The 22,657-nt window shown below is 42.2% G+C and overlaps 1 protein-coding gene across 4 annotated transcripts in view; it reads right to left on the bottom strand.

Annotated features, from left to right (window-relative positions):
- The window catches only part of LOC143958914 (ras GTPase-activating protein 4-like), a 239,161-nt gene that overhangs the window by 61,149 nt on the left and 155,355 nt on the right, over positions 1 to 22,657 (bottom strand). The gene's annotated exons all lie outside the window — the stretch shown is intronic.

Raw genomic sequence — 22,657 nt, 5'->3', positions numbered from 1 at the left:
TTGATAAATGTGCAGGCACACTATGAGTTAAGTCCAACAAGTTTTATGCCACCTCGTGAACTTACATCTGACAATTTTATGGAGCTCCAGGATAGCTATGGCTATAGTTCCTGAGGTCCAATACGGGACCTTCTGGTCTCAGCTACTTCAACTGCAGAGTCACATGCAGTTGCTGTGTTAACCCATCTCCTCTGCTGCCCATTTAAAGAAGCCTATTTATTTTTTTACTTATTCGCATGTGACTGGAGTAGGTTAAGAAGTAGGTGGGTGCTGCAGCAATTGCCAGCTGGCTACTGGTAACATCACAGATTAAAAAATGCTAGCACACCAGGGATCTTAAAAAAACATCCAAATATTTTATTTTCAAACTAATCACATGTCAGGGTGCTGTTCCAAATCACAGGGCCCCATTCAGCCTACTTTTTGAAGGTAACTTCTTTTTAGAATTGTATTTTTTTTAACTGACCTGTTGGGGGAGCCCTGGTAAAATATCAGGCATCTAAATTCCTTAGTTCCTTGCTCTGCATCCTCAGCTGCACCAGACATGAATAAATATAGGAAATGCTCTGAGACTTCTTTTTCATTTACAAACTAAAGCATATTAAACATAGTACCAGTACTGATCGCTCACTTTATTCATTCAGGAAAGGGAAGGGCTGTAAAATGTTTACTCTCCTTTCCCTGTGACACTCCATGGTGAATCCCCCTGTGTGCCCAACACAAGTTTTAGCAGGCAGGAGGGAGAGGTGGAGTAGCCAGTAGCTTGAGGGGGAGCATGCAGGGAGGTCTGGACAGCAAGAGGAAGGGGGTGTTTAGAGCAGGTGTGAGAGGAGAAAAAGACATTTGCACTGCAGGGGAAGCCACAGGAGGATATGTTTCAGTGATAAAGACAGTAAAGCTGGTTCTCCTGCTTGGCAGGTGCCTGGGTACCCCTGTGAAACTGATGGGGCCCAGACCCAGTACAGGAGAGTCGGCTATACCCTCTTATTGGCAGCCCTGCATATGACAGCAGAAAAGTGCAACATTTTGGTGCCATGCAGGACCTCTTCAATAGGCAAAGACTATTGAACACTGCAGCCCACTTTACCTATAGCATTCACCATTTGAGGATTTTTAATATGTGTGCACTGTACTTAGGGTGTCCCAGGTCATAAACCATTTGGGAATAAGTCCTACAAAAATTTGTCAATAAGTCTAGAGAGGAACATTTACTAATATATATATTATGCTCAGTAAACAGGCCACAGACGACATGTCGCACCAGGAGGGGGCCCAAAAAACACGCTCAGCGAAAGAGAAAGCGAACCAGGTCTCTGCGGCAGCAGCCGCAGCAGCAAAGCTTGAACGCTTTGCCCATACAACTTCACATGTGACCTCACAGTCACCGACCAAGGGAGTTCATCAACAGGTAGCGAGGCAGTTGAAAACCCAGGGATCGGCATCAGACAGCAGAAGCCACAGCCAACCAGCCTCAAACCCTACAAATCCATCTACCAGTAAAACTGTGAGTAATAAGGGGCCAGGTGAGGGTAAAGTGGCTCATACTACAAAAAGTTCTGCAGCGTGCCCCACAGCAAGGAGTGAGGAACCTACGTTAAGGGATATATTTCAAGCTATTAATGCCTGCTAGGATTCTATATTTGGTCTTGATAGCCAGTTGAACAGTATTAAAGATGAATTATTTTCAATATGACAAATGCGCCATCTACAAGATAGGCAGTATTCTTGTTTCTCAAGCTCTCATCGTACTCTTTCTAGAATTAATATGGTTTGGGGGAATGGGGAGGCAACCCCGTTAGTCAGTGATATAGAATATGGCCCAAGAGGAGTCTCGGACCACTCTCCACTGGCACTTACCATAAGTGCCGGGGTAGAGTCTGTTCTAGGGAATGGAAGGTCAATCCTTGTTGGTTGGAGCTGATCGACAACCCTAGTGAATTGACTGCTAAGATAAGTGAATTTATGCAAATTAATGTAGGTACAGTACTGCCTGGGGTAGTCTGGGACTCCTTAAAGGCCTAGCTTAGAGGTCTATTAATTCAACAGGTGGCAATAATTAAGAGGAAGACGAGGGAGCGGGAGAGGGAAATCAGGAATGAGGAAGCTCAAGCCGAGAGGTGCTATGTTGAAGGTCCGACACCTGACAGGCAGAGGGAATGGCTAGACAAACAGCAAGCCTATATCTCCCTTCTGGTTAAAACTATCAACACCCCTTCTGTGATTCTGGCAATTAGGATGTTAAACGGGGATCTCACCACTGATCCAACAGAGATAATGAATGTATTTGGCGATTATTATAAGTCCTTATATTAATCTACCAGAGGGGGTGGGTCAACAGTGGTTGATTTTCTACAACAAATAACAATCCCAACCCTGTCAGAAAATGACAAAATGGATATGGAGGTGCCAGTGACTGTAGAAGAGCTAAAATGGGCAGTGGCAGCAATGCCCAATAAAAAATCTCCATGTCCCGATGGGCTTCCAATGGAAATATACAAGCGCTATGGAGAAGTATTGCTACCAGAGTTGCTGGAAACACTGAGATGGGCACTAGAGAGCAGTAAACTTCCCACCTCAATGTTGGAAGCCAATATTACATTAATACTTAAAGAGGGGAAAGATCAACAGGAAGTATCCTCGTATCGCCCAATTTCATTGCTATGCTCTGATGTTAAAATCCTGGCCAAAGTCCTGACGACCCGTTTAAATAAATGCATACACAAGTTAATACATCCTGACTAGTCAGGTTTCATCTCCAACAGATCAACTAGCACCAACATTAGAAGAGTTTTTTTAAACATGCAAATTCCAACTGATAATGTAAGCTCCAAGGGGCTATCTATGGTTGGTGCTGGAGCGATTTGGCTTTGGTCCCTTTTTTATTAAATGGGTAAAATTGCTCTATAATGAGCCTAGAGCAAAAAATTAGGATTGGGAGTGAATATCCTGAGACATTCCAGTTGGAGAGAGGGACGAGACATGGATGTCCCCCGTCTCTCCTCTTTTTTGTTCTGGCAATGGAACCACTGGCGATCATGACGAGATCACGTTCGGATATCCAGGGATTATGGCGCCAGTTAAAAGAAGACAAAATTGCCCTGTTTGCTGATGACGACTTGTTTTTCATTGGAGATATTAATTCTTCACTTAATACTGTGATACGTATGGTGGGGGAGTTCGGACAACACTCTGGCCTGGTTATTAATTGGAACAAGTCAGCCATTGCTTATAATCCCCTCCTTGGATGTGGTAACCAAGTTAAAATATTTGGGTGTTTGGATCTCTAGCGATGTAAATTGCTATATCAATGATAATTTAGTACCAACATTGTTGAAATAGAAACAAAAGTTAGATATTTGGTGTCGCCTCCCTCTTTCTGTGGCAGGGTGCTGCAATCTAATTAAGATGATTTGGCTCCCACAAATGCTGTATATTCTCCATAACTCTCCAATCTGGATTAGCCAGAAATGGTTTAAGAAGATTGAATCCCTATTTAGGGATTTAATTTGGAAGAAGGGCCAAGCCCGGATTAGTTTGCAAACAATGCAGCTCCCTGTTAGGGAGGGAGGGCTGGTGATACCACATCCAAGACTATTTTTCTTGTCAGCCCAGCTCCAGCACTTGATGGGTGGTGGAATTCTAGGGGGGGAGAGCCCCTGTAATAGAATGGTGTTAATGGGAGCCCCCCCATAATTTATTAGTAGAGGTGTTGGAAGCAGACTCATTTATCCATAGGTGTCCGACGATTGATTTAATGAGTAGAGCATGGTAGGCAACAAAGGCGCTAATGGGATATAATGGGGTAACTCTATGGAATAATAAAAACTTAGCTGAAATAACAGGTATAGAAAGACCTCGAGAATGGGAAAGACAGGGAATCAAGGAAGGCGTTCTATAAATATCTACAGATTAGACATGGAATTCAAGCCCAATTTAGGTCCTTAACCATTGAATGGGTAAAGACTCCTTTTCTCCAAAAAATAATTAAACTTGGTCCAATGAAAGGTGTAATTTCCAAGCTATATGTTAGTCTGGGAGATAGAATTATGAGCGGAAAGGGACTCTATAAGAGCAGAATGGAGTGGGTGCGAGATATAGGGCCAATAACCCTAGAACAGTGGGATAAGATACTAGAACAGGGAAGCCTGGTTTCGATATCACCCTCACAGAGGGTTTCCCATTTGTTTCTTATTTATAGAGCTTATTACACCCTCCAAAAATGTTTAAATTTGGTAGGAAGTCTAATGATGAATGCCCTAGATGTAAGGCGACAGGAGATCTTATCCATATGGTGTGGAAATGTCCAAAGTTATTTAGATATTGGATAGAAATAGTGGAGAGGATAAATAAAATCTTTAAGACTACATTGAAACCCGAGGCTAAGATTTGCCTTCTAGGAAGCCTTGAGGAAGGTAGAATTCCCCCACCGTTGTCACCCCACCCGCTCTTTTCCCACCTATACCTCGGGGTAAAATTTGGGCCTTTTCTGTCTCTGTCTTTTTTTTTTCTTTGGTATTAACCAACGAGTAACTTGACTGGCATAATTTGAGACTAGAAGGTGTGTAGTAGGGTAATGGATTTGGGAGGGTTAAGCGGGTAGAAAGGAAGGTATGTAAATAATAAAAGCTTTTTTCTAATTTGTACTACCTGTTGTATAACATTTTAATAATGTATCTTGTTCAGTTTGTCAATTTGAAATTTAATAAAAAGTAAAGGATTAAAAAAAAAAAAAGAGAGGAACATTTACACACAGCACCCACTGCAAATACCAACAATTTTCAGCTATAAAAATGACAGCCAGGGCTATGCATCACATAGCAAGAGTGGCTGTCAAAATTCAGCCACTATAGTGTTGGTTATTATTTTTTTAATAAAATGTATTTCTTTTTAACCACCTAATTAACACTTTGTTATCTATAATTAGCCCTAATCTACATGCTCCCCTTCTCACCTTAGCTTTTATTTCTATTTCTATTCCTTTCTACCATTAATATCAAAAGGTTTTTGGTTTTCATTCATTTTGTTTATTTTATTCAGTATTGCACTGAAGATTGGTTAAAGATTGGTGCAAATTGTGAAAAAAAGTAAATTTTTTTTAAATTTTGCAAATAACTTTGCCATGCTTTATACTAGAAAAATCATTTTAATTTCATTATAAAGGAAAAGCATTATAGAATAAAATGTATACATTTATCTACTACAACAAATGTATGTGAGCTTGTTGGCGGAAAGTCCAACCGTGTGTATGCTCCATCAAACATTTGCTGTCAGACTTTCCACCAACAAATGTTGGCTAGCAGGTTCTCAAATTTTCCGCCAACAATTTTTTGTTGTCGGACTTTATGATCGTGTGTACACAAGTCCATCGCCCCAAAAGTCCCTGCATGCTTGGAATCAAGTACAAGCCGGAAGCACTCGGTCTTGTAAAACTAGCATTCGTAATAGAGAGATAACATGACTATTGAACTTCCTTTTTATCGGCTCGCCGTATGTCTTGTGCATCACTACGTTTGTAATTGTTGGCCAACATTTGTGTGACCGTGTGTATTCAAGACAAGTTGGAGCCAAAACAAAATTCCACGGTTTTGTTGTCGGATAGTCCGATCGTGTGTACAGGGCATTACACTACTTATTTTAAAACACTGATGAAAAAAAAACTATTGCTGCAAATGTCCATAAATCACATCAAAAATAAAAATATTTTTGCAAGAAATGTAAAATGAATGCCAAAGACAACACCCCTCCAACCCAATAAAATAAAAAATAAAAACAAATCATTGTATGTATTGAAAAAATAAATAAAACCGCGCTGAGAACAGAAAAAAAGGGGGGATTTTCTTTTTTCTACTTATCAGGCAATAAAAAATATATTATCAAATGAATATCCCAAAAATTAATTCTAGAATTAAACACAACTAAAAAACTATTTTTTTCTTACAAATGAATATACGAAAAATGTGTAAGGCTGCTGTTCCACTGTGGGATACACACACAAAAAAAGTAGAAAAAAAATTGAAAAAAGAGCTGCGCCAAATAATAAAAAATAATAAAAAAGTGGTTTGGGATCATAAACGCTCCTGTGCTTTTACCGTCTGGTAAGCGCACTCTTTTGTCGGTGGCTGGGCACAATAGTAATAAGGAAGTGTGAATCACCGTGGTGCGACTGCTTTGCCTTCTTGAATAACAATATACTCTTCATGGACTTTACTTTATAGTTTTAGTTTATTGATGTGTTTTTATAATTTGGCGCAGCTCTTTTTTCAATTCATTGTATGTATTACTGCATTATCTTAATTGTAAAACTTCATCAGGTCCATAAGGGGTAAAGAAGTGCAAGAGCTAAAGTGGTTGAGTGGCAGGTTATTAGACTTTCACATGTCACCATTCTCCATTTAAAGCCAGCAACAAAGTATGTGGTCGAGTGGTCAAGAAGAGCTGCCAGGGATAGAAATACACAAATATCCAACACAGTGTGTGAGGCAGGGACATAGTCAGTAATAAAGCCATCAGATCAGGAGGCATTCTATAAAGGTCAAGTTAAGGCTCCATTAATACCTGCGCATTCCAGGAACATGCACAGAAATGTGTGTTTTTGCAGGTGTTCCAGGAACATGCGTGCCACTCCTGCAGTACCAGTAACTGTTATTGGCACCCCAAACATGGTAAGAAAACACACGGTAAAAAAACATTCCCCTCCCAAAAGGATGCAGGAGCTTCTTTCGCAAATTTGACATGAGTTGGGCAGCCCATTCAAGTAAATGTTGTAAACAAGCAGATATCGCACTGGCAGATTTAAAAGAAGTAGCTGGCAAAAGCAATCAGAAAAAATTACAAACAAATATATAAAACAATCTTTACTGCTCTAAAAAAATGAGTGCAATAAATCAACACAAGTATAACATATTAAATGAATAAAAGAAAGAAAAAACTAAAATAAATAGATGTAATAATATTCATAAAGAAGTCCAAAATGGTGAAGAAATCAGATGTGGAAAAATCACTCCAATCCTAAATATAGGACACCCAGGTGTGCATCCACCTTTAGACAGAATGGACTCTTACCAAAACATGTGGACCCTTTACTTGTAAAGAGTCAAAAAGGCTGTATCGGTTGATAGGCAATTTGTAAAAGGAACCAGTTTCTCCAACATGGCTCTACCAATGGTCACTAGAGTCTCCCAATCAGCAACATAAGGTGTTCCATCATGATATACAAAAGAAAAGAACTGAGAACCCACATGTCGTAAAACTGTATACCGTATATACTCGAGTATAAGCCGAGATTTTCAGCCTCTTTTTTGAGGCTGAAAGTGCCCCCCTCGGCTTATACTCGAGTCATCGCCGTCTGACTGCTCGATCAGCGTATCGAGCAGACAGACGGCGGACATACTACAATTCGAAAGCCGCGCCTCCGCCTCCGCCTGTGATAGGCGGAACACTGAATTTCCCAGCAGCCTGTGTTCCGCCTATCACGGACATCGTCTCATCCTCATCCGTAGTACGAGGATGAGACGATGTCCGTGATAGGCGGAACACAGGCTGCTGGGAAATTCAGTGTTCCGCCTATCACAGGCGAAGGCGGAGGCGCGGCTTTCGAATTGTAGTATGTCCGCCGAGGCGCCGACGAAGAGCGGCGATCCTGGCAAGGCACGGGACGGAGGCAAGGCAAGGCACGGCACGGGACGGGACGGAGGCAAGGCACGACACGGGACGGAGGCAAGGCACGGCACGGGACGGAGGCAAGGAGGCAAGGCACGGCACGGGACGGAGGCAAGGAGGCAAGGCACGGGACGGAGGCTCGGGACACAGGTAGGCTGGACACACACACACACACACACACACACACACACACACACACACACACACACACACACGGACACACACACACAGGGATGGATGGATGGAGACACACACACACAGGGATGGATGGATGGATGGAGACACACACACACACAGGGATGGATGGATGGATGGATGGAGACACACACACACACAGGGATGGATGGAGACACACACACACACAGGGATGGATGGATGGATGGAGACACACACACACACAGGGATGGATGGATGGATGGATGGAGACACACACACACAGGGATGGATGGATGGATGGACACACACACACACAGGGATGGATGGATGGATGGACACACACACACACAGGGATGGACGGACACACAGGGACGGACACACACACAGGGATGGACAGGCATGTCTCACCCTCGGCTTATACACGAGTCAATAAGTTTGCCAGTTTTTTTGGGGGTAAATTGGGGGCCTCGGCTTATATTCGGGTCGGCCTATACTCGAGTATATACGGTACCAATTTTTTAATAAATAAAAAGCTAGCCACTCACAATGTTGAAAGCACAAATATAAAAAGTACCGATCCCAGGATTAGATCCGACTGTATCCTGGTATGGGCATGCATGGTGATGCCACGAGCATAAGCTCCGCCTAGGGCGTGCGTGGTGACGTCCCAACCGTAAGCTCCGCCTAGGGTTAAGCTTACGCTGGTTACGTCACTACATAAGCCCAAACGAGGATACACTTTTATATATTTACTTTTTATCTTTAAGCGCTTATTTGAACTTTTAACTTTGTGACTGGCTAGCATTTTATTTATTAATAAATAGATATGTTCTTGCACTCAGCCAAAGAAAATAATATGATCTGCTGCAAATTAAGGAACCCGAATACTGGGCCAATAAATAATATGAGAAAACAATTGGTGCACTATGCCTTTAAATCTCAAAAACAATAAGTGACCATTTCATGAAAAAGTGCAAGTGTAAAAACAAATATGTATGTGCTGACACTTAAATCATACATAATTCAATGCAAACACAAATTTATGAATAAAACAACAAAAAATTGCTGATGCTTTTAAATCAAATGTGAAAAGTGCAAATAAAAAAAAATATTGGATAGAATATATATATATATATATATATATATATATATGATAAAAGTCCATCAAAAAAAGTTACTCAAAAAAAAGTCCATATGTAATTGATAGTGACAAAGTGCTCAGTGCTTAAGGAAATTTCCATTCAAGGTGCTTCAGTGCTCAAGGTGCTCCTTATATGTGGAGTGAACTGGTCCTAACAATGGAGGCACACCGGAGTGTCCTGTATTTTGGATTGGAGGGGTTTTTCTACATCTGATTTCTTCAGCAGTTTGGATTTATGAGGGACTATTATTACTTTTTTTTTTTTGATTTTCTTTCTTTTCTTCATTTAATATGCTATACTTGTGTTGATTCATTGCACTCATTTGAAAAGATTGCTTTTATACATTTAAGTAAATTGACTTCCTTATACTGTCGCATGAAAAACGTGCTGAAAAAACGCACATTAGCAAGATGCACAGGTAAGATTGGGGCCTTAGCGATTAAATCCAAGGAGTACAACCGGTCAGAGTTAATTATAAGTAGTATCAGGGATTTTAGGAAAAGGAAAGTAACAGGGTCTAGACAGACTGAGAACAAACAGGATCCAGGAGTGAAACAAACTATAAGACAGAGTCAAGAATACACAAACAGGAACTAGATTAGTGACTGAGAAATTGAGAACACTCTAGGGATAGGATAATAAGCAAAAAACAAGAACAGGATATGAGATACATCAAGGATCGCACAGACACACACCCTAGCGACAGCAAATTAAACGCTACAATGGCAGCTAGAGTACGGACACTGGGATTCCGTGATAGAGTATAGTCTAATGAAGACATATGCTCCTGTCTGCGCACAGCTCACCTAAACAGATAACTAGAGTTAATCCTTGATCTATGAATGCTATATTCACCTTTGACCATTACTGGCTGTGAATGAGCTCACTTCTTGGGGGTGGGGGGGTCTTGGGTGCTAGTTTGCCTGAGCTCCAAGTTGAAGTTAAGCCATAAGCCTGGTACACACGATCGGATTTTTGGAAGGGAATTCTGTGATGACAGACTGTTTGCCTAAAATCCTAAAGTACACTCCATCAGACAATTGTTGTTCAACAAATGTTGGATGGCAGTAGGGCCGAAACAGCTAATCGATTATGAAATTAATCGATTACTATTTTCATAATCGATTAATCGGCCACTAACATAATAGGGTTAGAAAAAAACTAAAATTAGCCCTTTATAGTACAAAAAGAGCAAATAGCTACTGTAAATATTACTTTCACTGTCCCATAGTAAAACATGAACCCCTTACAGTAGCGATTATTTGCTCTTTTTGCACTAATTTTAGTTTTTTTAACCCCATTATGTTACTAAACATCTCAGGCCTGGGTCACACCTCTTTGTTTTTTGGTGCTTTTTGCAGAAACGCACTACAGTTCATTTACATGGTTACCTATGGGCCACGTTCACATGCATGATCTTTTCAGCTGCTGCGTATTTGGAAAAGACAAGGACTTTTTTTTTAACGCAAAACTGTGCTATTTTGTTTTTTTGGTTCAATATACTTCAATGGAGAAGCTGCAGAAAGGCATACAATAATGCGCTTTTGCTGCAATTTGTGTTTTTTTAGTCTGCCCAACAAATTGGGCCAAAAAATATGTAAAAATGCAGCAAAATTAATTTTTAAGGTTATTAACGGATTAAAAGAAACAATAAACGGCCAACTAATCGATTATAAAAATAATCGTTAGTTGCAGCCCTAGATGGTAGGCTAGTAAATTTTCGTGGACAACGGTCTGTTGTCAGATTTTCCTCTCAGAATCAATGCTCACTAAACACAACATTAGTAAAAGGTGCCCAAAGGGTGGCACTCAAGAGCTGAAATTCCTCGTAGTACGTCACTACGTTCGTGTTTGTTGGCAGACAATTGTGTACCGTTGTATGCAAGACAAGTTCCTGGCACACGCCCTTCAGACAAAAGTCTGACACTTTGTTGGCCAACAATCCGATAGTGTGTACGAGACTTTACATGCAAAAAATTCTCTGAACAAGAAAAATCTTATACATTCCTCCATCAAAGCTAAGCAACTTGAATGAATGAATCTTCCCTGTCAGCTACCGTATTCAGCAGCTGGTGATGTCTGTGGCTACTGAATACAACCACAGTGACAGCATCTGATTGGGTGCAGTCATTGTTCAAATGGCAATTTTTCACCAGGCACAAGCAACAGAAGTTGATTCAAATTTTGTTTAGCTGGGTGGTGCTGACAAGGTCACTTTTTACAAACTAGGCAGGTAATTGGGATACAGGGACAGACTGTTGTCTTCCTTTAACAGGAAGTGTGTGAACAGGATCATCCATTACTATTTAATGAATGTTTTAGATTTAAACATATTGGAAATTACTTTTTAAATTATACTTATATGTTTAAAGTGGTACTAAATCCAAAAGCAAACATTTATTATATTGAAGCTTAACAATTCCTACATGTGATGGCTGTATTCGTTTTCTGTTTTTAGGCTCTCTTTTATTTTCATTTAGTAATCCAATCAGTAAGTCTGTTTTAAAAAAAAAAAAAAAAGTACAAGCTCTCCACCAGAATATATCAGTTACAAACCACCTAACACTGACAGGGTACTTAACCACTTCCAGGCCAGCGGCTGCAGTTATACTTTGGCAGGTTGGCGCAGGGGCGAGCCATCGTAGCTGTCTATTGGCTCTTTAAGATGCTGGGAGGCACGCGCGCCTGAAGCATGTCCCCGAAGCCAATGCGAGTGCTCAGCAGGCACGATGACCATAGGGCACCCACGATTGCTTGTGACAGAGTGAGAACAAGGATCTGTGTGTGTAAACACACAAATCTCACTTATGTCAGAGGAGAGGAGACAGATCATGTGTTCCTACTAAGTAGGAACAACGATCTCTCTTCTCCTCTAGTCAACCACATTCCACTTCACAGTTAGAACACACCTAGGTAACACGGTTAACCCCTTGATTGCCCCCTAGTGTTAACCCCTTCACTGCCAGTGGCATTTATACAATAATCAGTGCATTTTTATAGCACGGATCGCTGTATAAATGTCACTGGTCCCAAAAAAGTGTCAAAAGTGTCAGATGAGTCTGTTGCAATGTTGCAGTCCCCGATAAAAATCGCAGATCACCTACATTACTAGTAAAAAAAAAAAATACCATAAATCTATCTCCTATTTTGAAGATGCTATAACTTTTGCCTAAACCAATCAATATACGTTTATTGCAATTTTTTACCAAAAATATGTAGAAGAATATATATCAGCCTAAACTGAGGAAGACATTTTTTTTTATTGGGATAGTTATTATAGCAAAAAGTAAAAAATGTTGTGTTTTTATTTTTAAAATTGTTGCTTTTTTGGGATATAGAGCAAAAAATAAAAAGCGCAGAGGTGATCAAATACCACCAAAAGAAATCTCTATTTGTGGGAAAAAGGGACATCAATTTTGTTTGGGTACAACATCGCATGATCGTGCAATTGCCAGTTAAAATGACGCAGTGCCGTATGTCAAAAAATTGCCCAGTCATTAAGCAGGAAAATCTTCTGGGTCTGAAGCGGTTATAATGATACATTTTTATTTATTTGTGTAAAAAAAAAAAGTTTTCTGTAGCTGCTTATAGTGTGAGCTGGAGGTTGACTTTTGTTAGTGCATTCAAATCTGCTAGTATATCTAACACTCCCCTCCCCGCAGACTGACAATGCTGCTGTCCAAAGGTGCCCCTTTGTTCCTTCTTTCAGAGTGGGGGGCACTCTAATACAGGAGGTGTATTACTGACCAGATCAAATGTAAGAAAGGAATAAACAATACAGCCATCACACCTAATGTTTGGCAAGCTTCAATATAGTACATTTTGGATTTTGTATTTAATACCACTTTAAACTTTTGTAAGATTGTAGTGATTGAGTTTACATATACTGGGGAAGTAAATCAGCAAGGGAATAGTTAAACATTAGCAACTGCTTCTTGCAACATAGTATCAAGCACTGCAGGAAAGAATAATGCCCTGTACACACGGTCGGACATTCCGATGACAAAATCCGTTTGATTTTTTTCTGACAGATTTTAGCCCAAACTTGTCTTGAATACACACGGTCGCACCAAGTTGTCGGAAAATCTGATCGTTCAGAACAAGGTGCCGTAAACCACGTACGACGGGACTATAAAGAGGCCAGTAGCCAATAGCTTTTGTCTCGTAATTTATTCTGAGCATGCGTGGCACTTTGTCCGTCGGAATTGTCTACACACGATCGGAATTTAAACGATCGGATTTTGTTGTCGGAAAATTTTCGATCCAGCTCTCAAACTTTGTGTGTCGGAAATTCCGATGGAAAAAGTCAGATGGAGCCCACACACGGTCGGATTTTCCGACAACACGATCCGATCACGCATTTTCCATCAGAAAATCCGACCGTGTGTACAGGGCATTACACATTTTAAGTAACAACAGAGTCATTACCATATACCACAAAGTACACTGACACCTAGTGAGAGTGTTGAGCATTGCAGCCAATAATGCAATCAGCTATGCCTCATGAGACTTGTAGTTTTGCAACAGCTGGAGGTCCACTAATTGCATATCCCTGCAATATGCAGTTTATTATGTCCCCATATACTGGGCTGAATTACCCAACTTCTAGCTCTGTTCCAGACTCCTTTGTGCCTAATTTTATCTGCCCTATTCTCCAAAATATAAATTAACCTAACTTTAGTAAGTAGGTAACCTGGGAATTTACAGAGATCTGGTCACCGAAGTTGCGATAACACACAATGGTTGAGTCTGCAAATATTAGTTTTAGCTAAAATGAATTTTAGCAGAAACAACATTCTAACTTTTTCCAATAAATTGTGCCAGAAGCAAAGTGCAGCAACTTGTTGCAAGCAATCAGTATTTACTTTACCAGACCAGTAAAGTTTCTGATTGATTGCTGTGAGTACTGAATTTGTATCTTTTTACAAATGTCACAACCTTGAGAGACAACATATATCAATAATGTGTTGTTCCAAAGTAGCAAATGTTGACATTTAAAACTCCGTGGGGATATCTCCATTTCCCATTACACAATACTTTCTCTCTCTCTTTTTTTTTTCAAATTCACAAACTGTTGAATTAGTGTAGGCAGCACTTTAGAATCATTCTCTTCTATTCTAAATATCTCTTATATAACAAGTTTACAGATATACTAAAAATAGACCTGAATGTATAGATTTTGCAAGCTTCCTGTGCAGTTTAAGTATTACTTAAAGTAATCAAAAGGTTTGACATTTTCATGGCTGAGGAAACTTTCCAAAGACTTAGTGACTCATGAAGCAGTACACTTTTTCCAAAACGGAAGACTGGGCAAACACTCAGGATTATAATACAATCAGCCTAATTGTATAAAACAGAGGATCAAGTAACTAAAATATCTAATGCATGTTGCATGCAGCGTCTTTACACAAGAGAATACAGCATATACAGGTGCTAATTTTTGCAGGTTAAAATACAAAGCTGGGTGCTATTGTGTGTTCTTTGCTAGTGACTGATTTTATATTGGATAGAATCCAATATGTATTTGGCAGCAGTGATAAAGCAATAGAGGTTGCAGAGGGCATAGTTAGAACTTGATGCAGGTCTAGATATGGCCTGAAATAAAGACTGCTGCTCAACAAATGTACAGGGAACCGATCAGAAGGTTATAGGTCAGTATGAGTTCTATATACAAAACCAGTATGCTCCTCTAAAATCTCATTTTGTTTTTAATGTTTATAACAATAATCACGCAGTATAATTAGGAAGCCAGAGAGGCTGAACCTATACCTCATTCACATGTGCATGGGACAGTATCTAAATCAGAGTTTCTCAACCGAGGTGCCATGGCAAAATTACCAACATTTCCCCAACTGAGGCAGGCATCCTAGTAAAGCCTACTTCTATACCAGCCATTAAGCCATTTTTTTTATTGCAGCAGTGCCGTCCGGTCTGTCAAGCTTGCATGAAGCCACTGCTTCCTGCCAACCGATGATAACATCAGTTGCTAAGGACAAGTCGGGCCCACGCAGCTGTCTGGGATACGCTCTAGTGGTTTTTGGGATGTGTTGGTTGGTCCTCTTCTGTCCGTGTAGATAGGGAGGCATATGCAAGTGTGTGAAGGAGGTGGTAAAAAGAAGAGAAACTGTTCAGTGGGCTTCATATGAGCTCCTGGAGGTACAAAAATGTTTGTGATGATAGAAATTTAATTTTAGCACAATTGGATATTGACATTTAATCCCACTAATTGCAGGCATGGTGATTTTACCACATTTGTACGTAGTATTTGAATTCATTGATTTTAATTACATTATATTATATATACTTTCATTAATATGTTTCACATGATTATACCATATACGTGGTATTGATGGGCCTTGGCCACACTGTGGGTGCTGCTCAGGGTACCTGTGGTTTTCATGCACGTTATATGTGGTTTCCCATAGACTTCTATTATGTTCTGCTTTTTTGCTGCATTTACTGAAAACTCACCAAAAATGCAGTATGTAGGACTTTTGGCGAGCTTTCGGAAAAAGCACCAAAAAAGCAAGACCTAAAAGAACCCTATTGGAAACTGCATGTAACGTGCATGAAAACCATGGGTACCCTGCGCTGCAGCCAAGCTGCAGTGGGTCAATGTGAAAGTACCCTAGTTGTCAATAAGTGTTATGCAAGCTAGTGTTTTTCAACTGGGGTGCCACAAAGAGTTATCAAGGGTGCTGTGGTAACATCCCAGTCTGAGCATGACCCTATGTTAATACCCGTGCACAGAGGGCAAAGAAAGCACAACCCAGACCTCCTTCCAGCTCTCTCCTCCCCACCTGCACTATCAGTACTATTGTTGGCAAAACAGAAAGCTGTGTGGGCCACCCGCTCGTGTGCTACCAACCGATAATGTCTGTTTTGTTTACTACTGATAGCAGCAGGGGGGCTGCCAGGGCATATCTGTGCATTGGAGTTAACACAGAGTCTTTCTCACAGCTCAGTGTGCAGGGTTTGGTTACTGCCCACATCTCCTCCTCTCACTGCTCCTGTACAAGCAGTAGGAGGGGGGATTTGTGCTAGGAGGGGGGATCTGGGGGTTGTGCTTGGAGGAGGGGGGCAGGGTTTGTGTTAGAAGAGGGGATTTGTGCTAGGTGGAGGAATTTGTAGGGGGGGGTGTGCTAGCAGGGGGTATTTGGGGGGAGAAGAGTTGAAATCTAAGCTCACTGAACTCTGCTTCAAAGACATTTTAAGACTTGTTCACACCAGGTGCAGTGCGCTAACACATGCAAAAGTGCATGTTTTCCCATACCACACAAAAATGTGCTGCCTTATGCAGTCATGCGTGGGTGCCTTTAATTCTTAACGACACTCCCACACATTTAGCAAATATGTGTATGCTTGCATCCAGCGCGGCTGAATGGAAGCCTGAGCCTGTAGCTCGTCTACACAGTCGAGGATTAGCACGGACAGAGGCGGCGAACCGGCGACCCAAAGCCAAATACTCCACCCGACAGCTGCGGAGATCACCCCGGGATGGGAAGGAGGAGGCGAGACACGGTCAGTACGGGGAAGCTCCCCCATTTCTTCCCCCCTCGCCGCCACACATGCGGCCAAGATGGCGCCGGCGGATCTTCCCCGGGAGGCTCCAGCGCATCGTCCCCAGCGCATCCCAGCTCCGGATCTGCGGGGAAGTCTCCTAGCCCGAGGCAAGGATCTCCAGGTCCTGCAACTCCACTCTCCCAGAGCCCAGCCAAGAGCAAGCCCAGGTTGTCGGATGACTCCATACAGGCAGAGGTAAGCCCTGAACGCAACCCTGCTTTAGCTCTCACTGACCTGCCTGACTCATTCCATACCTTACCTGCCTCGAACCAGCCTGTCTCAGAAACAGTGTTAAAAGATATGTTATCCTCTCTGCAAGCTTCTCTTAATACTGACATTTTACAATGTGTGGCTAAAGTTCAAGCTGATGTGACTGATCTAGGTAACAGAGTGGATCATATAGAAAGCAGAATGGGCGAATATGCTTCTTCACACAACATGCTTATTGACGCTCATAACGACCGGGATGACCAAATAGAATCGCTCACTGCTAAAATCGCAGACCTTGAGGACCGCGCTAGACGCAATAACCTTAAGATCAGAGGTGTCCCTGAATCAGTCTCAGTCAGCCAACTGAATCAATATGCTTGTGATCTGATCCGCACAGCTATCCCTAATGTATCTGACACAGAAGTAATCATTGACAGGATACATAGACTGCCTAAGCCCTCTTTCATTCATGATGATGTCCCCGGGACGTGATAATGAGAGTCCACTTCTTTCACATCAAAGAGCAGCTTGCGGCATGTTTCCGTAAAAAAGAACAACTGCCTGAGCGTTTCTCAAACCTCCAACTGTTTGCTGACTTATCCCAATACACATTGCAGAAGAGGAAGTCACTCCCGACAATCACAAAAGCCTTGCGGAACCATGACATTTTATATCGTTGGGGTTATCCTACTCGTCTGGTCATCTCCAGAAATAACACTTTGTCAGTGGTCAATACACTCGAAGAAGGGCTGGCTCTCCTCCGTAAATGGGATATCCTCCCTGCACAGTTACCGATTCCCCGACAGCAACACTCCACACAGCAGTCCCAAGAAGATTGGCAAGTGGTTTTGCATAAGAGGAAACACCAAATCCATCGAGACCCCGCCGCCTCTGGTCCACTAATCTGATCTTACTTTTCCTGCACCATCCCCCGGCTTACTGGAGCCTCTCCACGTGAATCCCTTCCTCCCTCATGGATATTGTGCAGTATACCTGCAATCAGACCCCTTTTGCGGTCGCTCCTTCCTTTTTACCACAAAGATTAGACTTGGTTCTCTTTTTGTGTTTCTTTTTTTTCCTTTCCTTTTTTTCCCTCTTTAGCTTCCTGAGCCGGATGTACAGCCTCCTATCACCTGTCGCCTCACACAGTCTTACGGTCATAGCCTGGCACAACGACGCTCACAACACCAACAAGTTTCGAAGGTCTCAGATCTACATGTCCCCAAGTTTGGATCGCAACAAACATAAGGTACTCTACACCCTCTCATGCCTATTACTATAACATCTTTTAATGTACGAGGACTAAATCATCCGGCAAAACGTGCCTCCCTTTGGAAAGAGGCCCTTACGTTGGGGAGCGATCTGGAATGCACACAGGAAACTCATTTTCAGGCTTTAGCCTCCCCAACGTTCACGCACAAGAAATTCCCCCATGTCTTCACGGCTTCGGCCTCCTGTAAGCGGAAAGGAGTCCTTATAGCCTTTAAACTCCATGACACTATTCAGGATGCAGATGGTAGATTTTTGATTCTCATTTGTGATATCAATGGTAGACTTTTTACACTTGTCAATGCTTATGCACCAAATGAACGTCAATATAGGTTTGCAAGAAGGTTGTTCTCGACAATTTCTAAATGTAAAAAGGGGGCATTGATTATTTCTGGGGACTTTAACCTGACAGCCGACCCAGATGTAGATACTACAGGGAAACATCCACGTTCACTTAAAGCACTCCAACCCCTATTTCACTTAGAGGATGTGTACAATGTGTGGAGATGCCAACATGCTGAAGAAAGAGACTTTACCTTCCACTCAGCGCGCCACAACTCGTACTCACGGTTGGATATGATCCTGGTGGATAGGGTTTTATTACAGGCGGTGTCCTCCTCCAGTATTCACGACATTACGTGGTCGGATCACGCACCTGTCTCTGTGTCTATCCTGGAGGAGCACATGCCAAACCCTGCATACCTCTGGAGAGTTGACTCTCAGATTTTTAGCTCCCCACAACAAGTGGCGACCATTGAGAAACACCTCCAGGGATATTTCAGGCTGAACTCGCCATCTGTATCAGATCCCTTTGTGCTGTGGTGTGCCCATAAGGCCTTTATCAGGGGTATCTTTATTCAAATGTGTTCACGTATGAAGAGGCAGAGGCTTCAGCTGCTTGATGAGGTACTGAGAGAGATTCGCATGACGGAGGCCAACAATAAATCTAATCCCTCCACGCCCCTAGCTACAAAACTGTCTAAACTTCGTACGACACTGAGAACAATGCTTTTAGAACAGCATGACAAAAATGTTAAAGCCCTCAAACTGACCAACTACTCCTCGGGTAACAAAGCAGGTAAATTCCTAGCACGTAGATTGAAAGCCAAGAAATTACATTCCAAAATAGAGCATCTAATAGACCCCTGCTCCAACACCAAAACATTAGACTCGAAGGGCATTGCCAATGCCTTTGCGGCTTACTACAGCAAGCTATATAACTTAGGAGAAGACCCTGAGACTGTGCAGCCAAGGCCAGAGGAGATATTGTCTTTTCTGTCCTCTCTCCAACTTCCTGAACTAACTAACGACCAATTACTGGATCTAAATGCTCCAATTTCCCCTTCCGAAATTTGTAAAGCAATTAAGTCACTACCCTTAGGGAAGTTCCCAGGACCTGATGGTCTATCGAATGATTACTATAAACAGTTTTATGAGACACTCAGTGCGAATCTCTCTCCGGTGTTTGCGGCGGCTGCAGCCTCGGCCTCCTTCCCAGCAGAAATGCTACAGGCTCATGTTGTAACCATCCCTAAACCTGGCAAGGACCCAGCCTGTCTAGCTAACTACAGGCCTATATCCTTGCTGAATACCGATATAAAGTTATATGCAAAAATCATCGCACATAGGTTATCGTCTATATTACCCACCCTCATTAACCCTGATCAAACGGGTTTTCTGAAGGGGCGTCAAGCCTCTGACGCAACTAGAAGAGTCATTAATTTGTTACAATATGCTGGGTCCGGTCGGGTGCCTTCTCTGCTCCTCTCTTTAGATGCGGAGAAGGCATTCGACCGTATCCACTGGGGTTATATGAGAGCTACGCTCGAAAAGTTTGGTTTTAAAGGTTCTATCTTGACGGCCATACTGGCGCTGTACTCCGCTCCCTCGGCACGGGTCTACACATCCAACACGTTGTCCTCCCCCTTCCTGATTACAAATGGAACCCGCCAGGGCTGCCCGTTATCCCCAAGTATCTTCAATCTGTTGATAGAACCCCTGGCACAGGCAATAAGATCTACGCCCGAGATTACAGTTCGCGGACGACATAATCATCTTTCTGACAGAACCAAAAACGTCCCTAGCCGGAACACACCAATTTCTTAATATCTTCAGCAGAATCTCTTACTACAAAGTTAACTGTAACAAATCACTTATCCTCAATATAGGTGTTGAACCAGATTTATGTAAAAGCTTTTGCACACACATGGAGTGCAGGAGAGATCCCTTATTTAGGGATTCAACTGACTGCCGATGTTACTCAGTTAGCTGAAATTAACTATTACTCCCTGATTAAAAAACTTTCCAGAGAAATCCACAGTTCCACCAGATATGAACTTTCTTGGATGGGCCGCCTTGCGGCTTTTAAAATGTTTACACTTCCACAAATCCTATACCTGTTCAGAACATTTCCCATTCTCCCAAACCTTCCCATTTCATGGCGCTCAACAGATTGATGAGGGCCCAGATATGGAAAGGCATGAAACCTAGAAGTTCCCATGCCCAGCTGTTAAAACACAAATTTGCTGGTGGTATGGGTATGGTTGACCTAAAAGACTATTGGACAGCCTCGCAGCTGGCCCAACTTAGAAGCTGGTTCCGACCAGAGGTAACCAATATATGGACCACTATTGAATTAGCTGCTACTTCCACCTCGGCCCTGGTAAACCTACTGATAGCCGATTCATGGAAACCTGGCCTGATTAACAAACCGCTTCTCTCTATCCAGGCCTCTTTGGAAGCCTGGAAAAGCTTTATATCAACTAGCCCACCTCCGACGCAACAACACCTTATCTCAACCCCGACGGAGGTTTTAGAGCTACTAATCCCTAACTTGTCTCTTCAAAAATGGAGGGATCAAGGCATTTTAGCTTTGGATCAACTACTCCTAAACAACTCCCCTAAAACATTCCAATCACTCCAAGCGGAATTTGGCATACCTAACATGGATCACTATAAATACATCCGCATCCTACATTGTATCACTTCTTTGAGCTCGACAACACTGCCAGTATTTGCCCCTGGTTGGCAATACTTCACGAATCCAGAACATCCCAAAGCAAAGGGAACTTCATTGTTTTACAACTTTTTACAAAACAAACTTGTTTTTCAAAAGGCTACTCCACACTTAAAATGGGAGTCGGAGTTGGGGTCCTCGTTTACCAGGGCCCAATGGGTTGCAGCCTTGAAATCGGTGTATCAGGCCTCAAAGTGTGCTAATCACTGGGAACTATCCCATAAAATTACTTTGCGGTGGTATCTCACCCCTTATAGATTGTCCAAGTGTCTCCCGTCGCAGTCCCCACTATGCTGGAGGGAGTGCGGGGGAGTGGGACAGATCATGCACATTTTCTGGACCTGCAAACACCTGACAAGCTTTTGGAACAAGTTGTTTCGTGTCATCTCAGGCCGCGTACACACGGGCGGATTGTCTGTCCAACTTAGTCCGCTGAACCGTGTTTCAGCGGACAATCTGCTCGTGTGTGGGCTTCAGCGGACTTTTTCAGCGGACTGTCTGACGAACAAAGTCTTACGGAATTTCCGTAATTTTGTCCGTCCAAACTTGGTTTCAGCGGACAGTCTGCTCGTGTGTAGGCAAGTTGGACGGACTAAGTATGGCGCATGCTCAGAAAGGATTTACACGGCCGAAGGTTGCATTGCAGTGTATAGGACGTCGTTTTTCTAGTCCCGTCGTACGTGCTGTACACGTCATCACGCACGCTTTCAGCGGACTGTCTGCTCATCGTGTGTGGTCAAGTCCGTTCATTCAAATTTTGAACGGACTGTCTGTCGGATTGTCTGACGAACTTAGTTGGGCAGACAATCCGCCCGTGTGTACGCGGCCTCAGATATAACTAGTATTCTCACCCCTCCTACAGCTGCCCTAGCCATTCTTAACATCGGTATAGAACAATTTCCAACTGATTGTCGTAAAATAGTAACTCATATCCTCTTAGCAGCCAAATTACTTATCACTAGAAAGTGGAAAACAAACCAGGCTCCTAGTCTCCTTGAGGTGGTTAATATGGTACAATATAACTACGCATTTGAGCGTATACTGGAATGTAGACAAGGACATGTTCGTACATTTGAACAACATTGGAAACTATGGAACGGCTGGCTATGGAAAGGTAATGGGCCATAGTCTCGGGAAATGTGCATGATGGCCCCGACTACCAGTATCTGTGAAATAATGTACACACATGATCCGTAATGTCACATTGTGAATTTGTACCGGTGGCTCTCTTCTAGGCTCACTTTCTTTTCTTTTCTCTCTCTTTCTTTTCTCTCTCTTCTATCTTCTCCTTCTTCTCTTCTCTTTCCTCTTTTTTTTTTTTCTCTTTCCTTCCCCCCTATGCTAGCTGCAGTAGGCACATTTCCTCCTGCCACCTCTTACCTTACACTAGGTAGTTCCTCGACAAACCATGTTGTCAACCAGAAACAAAATAATTGTCTCGGAGCTACCTGCCCGAACACTAATGTGCCTACGACATGCTATGACATCTACATATTCTAATTTTTGTATGTTTTGATATTTGTAAATATGTTATGAGTATGTTCTAATACCTGCATAATGTGCAATGTATGTTACATTCTTTTTCTTTCAATAAAAAACAAATTTAACAAAAAAATGTGACACGTGGGAACACGCAAAAAAA

Source organism: Lithobates pipiens, unplaced genomic scaffold, assembly GCF_037356315.1.
Source record: "Lithobates pipiens isolate NorthernLeopardFrog02 unplaced genomic scaffold, aLitPip1_a1.2 Scaffold_64, whole genome shotgun sequence".
Taxonomy (NCBI): Eukaryota; Metazoa; Chordata; class Amphibia; order Anura; family Ranidae; genus Lithobates; species Lithobates pipiens.
Note: the sequence above shows the minus strand (reverse complement) of the source record. Positions and strands in the feature narration are given on the sequence as shown.